We start from the raw sequence: 6,699 nt of genomic DNA, 5'->3' as shown, positions 1-6,699 counted from the left end.
TACATTTGCATAGAAAATGCAATACATATCTTTAAAACTACAAAGGTACAAAGCCTGCTAATATCGTCTCTGAATACATTGTTTTAAACTGGAAAGGTACAAAGCATATGAAAATTGTCTCTTGACAACCCTAATTATCTAAGCGTCAAATGTGCTCAAGTACATGTTGAGACGACGGGAAACTTCCAGGCGCTTTGAGAACGGGATTTCGAGATAAGCATGATACGCCTGGGATTTCCAATCGCCATGGAGTTTGATGAGATCGCTTGAGGTATTGGCAGTGAATGCTGCTGTCGCTCCCCCGCGACGAAAACTATGGCCCGAGAAGGACTTAGCCGGGAATCCGGCTGCATTTAGAAGGCGATGTAACTGAGAAGTGAAAGTGCGGTAAGTTATGGGTACCAGGGAAGGGGAGGTTTGAAGCAGAAAGGCTGGGGCGCCAGCAGGGGCGGGAATATGAGTAAACATTCGTCGTAGGGCTTCAACCAAGCATAATGGTGAGCCGGGCAATGGCATAATGGGAATAGAGTGGATGCGCTCCTGGAACTGATTTGTTTTAGACCAGGTTAAAGCTATGACAACGCCTGAATCAACAAAGCGGAAGTTTTGTCGGGCTAGGTGAAATCTGGGGTCAAACCGTAATCGAGAAGGGGGAACCAAGTTTGACTTGCGCAAAAATAAATGAAAGGCTGTGAGGAAGGCCGCCCACAGAGAGATGTCTAAAGGAGATGTCATGTCAAGGTGTCGGTAAATTGTCAGTAAGATCGATGGAGTTATTGCCAGTTTGCGTTTGTGGATTTGCGGATACTGGCGTCTAATGCCCTTCAGAACAAGTGTAACCATAAAGTGGTGGACTACTTCCCCGGGGAAACCATTACATTCATGCAAGACCCGGAGTGCATTTAGATAGTTGCTTAAGGTACGAACATTGGTGATCGACGATGAAAGAAACTGGACAAACAAACAAAGTGTAGCCGGCTGAGCAGGGATTGGGTTGTAGCCATAAACGATGCAAAAGGAGAAATATGTCTTCCAAACTGAAGAAAAGTTGTGCAGTGTGCCCTCCGCGTAAGCCAGTCTCATGGTTTCGACCGTTTGGCTGAATAAACTCAGTCTTCTGTGTGCTTCTCGCCCTGTAAGAAATGCAGGTTACCACACGTGAGACATGGAAAACAAATCAAGGCTAATCCTTGTCTCACTCATTGGCCTATCAGCGGTTAATTTGTGAAAGGAGTTTCTGAAGTTGTCAGAAAGTGACCACCTGCTTAAATAGTCAGCTAACCTGTTCTCTCTACCTGGTAGGTGTTTAGCTCTAATTTCAAAACTGTATTTTGCTGCCACGTACCATAATTCGCGAGCAAACTGTAACATGTATTTGTCCTTACTTCTGCCAGCGTTGATAACATTAACAGTAGCTTCATTATCGCAATTAACAGTGATACGTCGTCCCGTAATGCAAGTTGCCCACACCTTACAGGCCACTACAACAGCTAGCATTTCAAGTGCACTTATGTGAAGACCCTCCTCTGCAATGTGATTAGGGAAAGTACAATGGAAGAAGTTATTTTCGTATGTGCCCCCAGCACCCCGCAAACATGCATCAGTAGTAATCAGGGCATCTGGAGGTGACCAGTCGGTCTGTGGTATTAGTGATATCCCATTATAAATTTCGAGATACTTCAACCACCAAGCTACGTCTTTCTTTAACTCTTTGTTGATATGGAAACGATGATGGTTGCGTTTAAGTTGCCTCAGGACGGCCAATAGGCGGGAGATAAAGACCCGTCCCGGACGAACACATCCTGCGAGGAAGGTAAGTTTGCCGAGAAGTGATTGCAATTGACGTTTGGTGGCCCTCCTTTTCGTGAGCCAGGATGTCAACAAGGGTTTGGTCTCCTTGATTTTTGTTTGTGGCACGCTGATAGTCATATTGAGAGAATCAAACAGACGGCCTAAAAATGTTAGAGTCGTCGAAGGTGGGCAAGCTTTTTTGTTTGATTCCTGCAGTCCGACTTCTTCCAATAAGTCTCCAAGAATAGTGAAACTACTAATGGCTTTATCAGGGCTGTCTGCACCCCCGAAATCATCCAAATAATTCACGCATGAGCCCCCTAATTTGCTAAACATATGGGTGACGGCATTTGTCGTCCTTTGGCATGCGATCGATGCAGTTCGGAGGCCGAATGGCATCATGGTATCGAAATATGTTTGGCCATCCCAACTGTAACCTAAGAAATGGTAGTCCTTGGGATCTACCGGAATTTGCCGATACGCACGTTTTAAGTCCCTTTTGAACATGAGACAGCCTCTACCCTTTGCGCGCACAATGTCGGAAAAAGCGTCGATACCCGGATATGTAACCGTGAACGGGCCGTCGAGGTAGCTATCCCGGGGTATGCCGTCATTTACTGAAAAGCCGATAGGGTAACTTAGATCCAGTACTATTCTCCTGGTGTCAGAATCTGATTTTGGAACGGTTTGTATGGGAGAAATCATGAGTGAACATTCAAATGGGTTGCCGGTATAAGGCCCTGACGTAGCACCGTGTTTCAACTCGGTGTCTATGTAGCTACCTACATGTTCCCCGAACGCGTATGCAGAGCCATGGTTCCTATCAACCGGCCGCGGGCACGCTTTGGCACAGTAATTAATAGGCCATCCAAATTCTAAAAAATCACAGATCTCGTAGTCATTATAGTCCTGCAATTTAGCCCGCCAGATTGGGATTTGCAAATTCGACTTGACTGGTATCCGCAAACCCCGAAAATTAGGGATACCCGATGAACATACCCGACTGTGTAAATCACGTGACCGTATCTCAGGGAAATTGTCGCTGAGCGCTGGACCGCGCGAATGTGAAAAAGGAACAAAAGCTTTGGCTTCTGGTCTCAATGTGCTAGATTGGGATTCAAAGGCTCGGTCGACATTGGAAACCTTGGGTGGAGCGTCATTGGGGCCCTCCCCTGAATTTAGCGAGTGCGTAAGATGGTACGAGGCATTGTCGAAATGCGATTCTTCAAGCCTCGGTACGATGCTCTCAGGCAATGAACATGTGCATGGGCGAACTTCCGAGAGGCAATCATTACATTTTTGAGCAAATTTGCTAATGGTGGTGTGGTCAGTAATGCCCTCGTAAAGTTGGCTGTGTTGGCTAGTGCTTGGGGAGTACTGATGGCAGGGCAAGGGATATTGTATTTTGTTACAAAATGAATCGTTTATCCCTGATAATATTGTACCTGCACAAAGATCAATTGAACGCCCTTCTGTTTGGGTGCTCTTACTACACAATGTGACACAATTAAAAGTTTGTACAGTAGTATCTAAGAATGTTGTTGGTGCATGAAACGAAGAGTCCTGTCCCACAATGTTACACTGAATTGCTACTGAAGTAACATTATTACAAGATTCATGTACAGATACAAATGAGTATTTGTCTTTTTCATCTTTGAATACCTGGCCGGATTTCGACTTTCTGTTCTTGTCTTCTCTGTATGTGGGATCGTTGTACGGACATTTGGACTTCGGGTGGTCAACCCGCTGATTGCGATATTTGAAGCACGCACTGCATATGTGGCTATATTTGCAGGATTTGTCGTTGCATTTGCCGTCTTGCCAAGCCCAACAATACTGGACGCTGTCATCATTATTCTTGTTAGCGCGTGACGCTCGCCCTTGTTTCTTCTCAGATGCGCGCGGATATAAATAAAGTTCTTTCAAATCCGTGCCGTCGCTGTCCCAGGATCGGCGACCGTACTCTATGTCCTGTAGGAATGCTCCATGGAATTTAAGGACAGCGTCCCATGGGAAGACGGATGCGTACCGCATTAGCATGTTCAGGTGTTGCAACCGTAACCGTTTTTCCTTGTCTGTGACATCTGACGAGAGTAAAATCGCAGTGAACCCTTCCACAAATTCGTTGAGCGTCATATTGTCGAAAGTGATTTCTTTGCCAGCCCCGAACGGTCTTGGTTGAGCAGCTATGTGAGGCCATGCAACGGAGCGAGTTGTATTGTCCTTTCTGGTCAAGAAACGCTGCGACTTACCGGGTTTAGGTTGTTTGCTCTGGTTGAAGAACTCTGGCACATACTGCCGTTGGAGATCTCGTAAGTCTTGTTGTAACTGTCCGTCCGCTGTTATCAGGCGACGCAAGTCTGCTGCATTGGTGACGTTGGTTATGTTTCCCGCGCTTTCATCGATGGACTCCCCGGAGGGCCTTTGGACATCACTGAACATCGGGAAATTTGCTTTATTAGTAGCGTCCGCAGCAGGTGAAGCATCTTCCCTGCCGGTTTGGATCTTTCCGTCTACCTGGTTTTTAATGGATTGGACTTCGAGACGTAGATTCTGGAACTCTTGAAGTAAGGTGGATGCGACGGCCTCGACAGTAGGCTCGAAGTTCGACGGGGTTCCGTCTGCTGCAATGGGTGTCTGCTTGCCACCGCGACTTTTTCCGGCGTTCTTTCCACCTGTTTTTCCTTTACCTTTGGAAGCCATGACAGAAAACATGGGTTGTGGCGTCGAGACAAACGATAAATGGATGAATAAAGCGATATATGAGTGAATAACCGGTGCACAGATGACTATTTTACGATCGAGTCACCTTGTAGTTAATGTTACTGAAAATGAGCGTGCAGCACCTCGTCCTGGTGAGGTATGAGCACCCCACCCGCCCGCAAAGCTAATTAACCCCTTAGAGGGCGCCCTCGAGTGATGACGCCCTCAAAGGGCCACTATTAATTAAGCATTTTTCACAAACGACCCCATAGAGGGACCGTGGCCATCTTAGGTCGCAAAGTATTCACGTGCAAACAACAAAACAACCAACAAAACACCATAAAAAAAAAAAAGCAAAAAAAAAAAAACATTTAAAAAATTGAATTGTAAATCTTTACGAAAATAATACAAGTAGGCTTTCGGTAGCTTATAATAATTTCATGTTATTTAGTATATCATTCGACAAGTCCTTATTGACGATAAGGACGTGTGTTTACGGCAGACCCCGAATGAGAATTTTGAATTTGACAAACCGCGGACCCTCGGGAACATACCGCTCCCTCCTCTTGGAAATAAGCGATATTGCCTGCCTATCACCAAATACTTAAGCCCCAATTGTACGGGAAAGTTGTATGTCGTCCTTGTTGAGTTGATTCATACAGTTACAGCACGGTCCCTCCACAAGGGACCGTGGTTACAGGTAGGAGTATGGTCTGTGGGAAATGGCAGGACACTGGAAATCAAAAACAATGGACGAAACCATTATCATTGGGTATCGGCAAACTGTAAAAATCATGAGGCAAACTGCCAATGATTATGGCGATACTTCGACCTGAACGATGACCAGAGATTACGTTTCAAATGAAAGTATAAAATAGCTTGCCTTTGTCATGTCATATACAAATAACATGCTAAATAACTGCTAACAGATGTGTGACTTTTGTTGTGCGACTTATTCAGAGTCGCTTACCTCACATAAATCACGCCTATATGACCAGTTCCCTTACGGCAGTTTCGTCAGGAATCACACTTTATTTGCTTATTGAACCACCAATCGCAACGTTGTAAAATATATACCAATTTCCTGTCACACCGTACGTATACCATTTTAGCCCATGCTACATTGAAATCCAAGGTCGAAACACGGTCCTTCCAGAAAAGGACCGTGGTTGAAGCGAGTAATCTTGAGAGATATAACCAGTGCAACAATGTTCAGATTTATTTACAGAACCAACTCGGATAAGGCTTGGATGCATACAATGAGATTCACACTTTGCTGGTGCAGTGCCATCATAAAGACAGCGATTTTCAAATCACTTGAACATCGCTTTCTTGTTTGTCAAAATCAGCAAAGTTAAAATCTGAAGTAGGTCCTATTTCGAAAAAGTCAGTTCTCAAATCGATTGTAGTTTACCTATGGTATCGACAAGAGTCGGTGTTCTAGTCTTTCAACTGAAAACAATATAAAACTTTAGATTTTTCTTCGAATTTCGCTATTTTTTTAAATTTTAGAATAATGACTTCGCCGCTATCTTGCTCCCTTTGTTTCTCTCGCCCTAGATTGAAAGATCCGTGGCTTAAGGGCGCTATATGACCCCTACCCTAAAAGGGGGGGGGCGTAGAGAACGCCTTTGGGCGACGGATCTTACAGTCTAATTTCGCCCAAGCCTTGAGAATAGATACTGCTATTTTGTATTTGCTAGGGTGTAACAAACGCATCGTCGAAAATGAATTGAAAGTGTAAATGCTTGAGTTCTATCAATTGTCGATGTTCGAAAAGGACGGCTGTTGTCGATCATACCATACTATAATCCATGATATAGGCTAAGAATCCAACCTGTCCGAACATGGTGGAACGGTGTGTACGTGTGTGGGGGACTGTGGTACGTGGAGGTAAAAAAAAATAGAGCCCAAGTGGAGTAAACATCGAGATGCTATTTTGTCTGAAGGTTACGCGAGTTGTTCACTTCTCGAGGACGGAAGATTTGTATACAAATAGCCAGCCCGTATCCCTGACGGAGTAGTAATTCATCCTAGGATGAGTCTTTCAAGATCGATGTTGGAGAGAAAATGGTTTCATGTAATTGATAATATACGCTGCACACTTGGAAATAGCATGCGTGGAAAATCTTCAAAATTTTCAGAGCAGCACACAAAATAAAAGCTTGAGTCGGTGGTTTCTTAGCGGGATAGGATGGTATCGGT

Source organism: Ptychodera flava, unplaced genomic scaffold (genome assembly GCF_041260155.1).
Source record: "Ptychodera flava strain L36383 unplaced genomic scaffold, AS_Pfla_20210202 Scaffold_164__1_contigs__length_53018_pilon, whole genome shotgun sequence".
Classification (NCBI taxonomy): domain Eukaryota; kingdom Metazoa; phylum Hemichordata; class Enteropneusta; family Ptychoderidae; genus Ptychodera; species Ptychodera flava.
Note: the sequence above shows the minus strand (reverse complement) of the source record.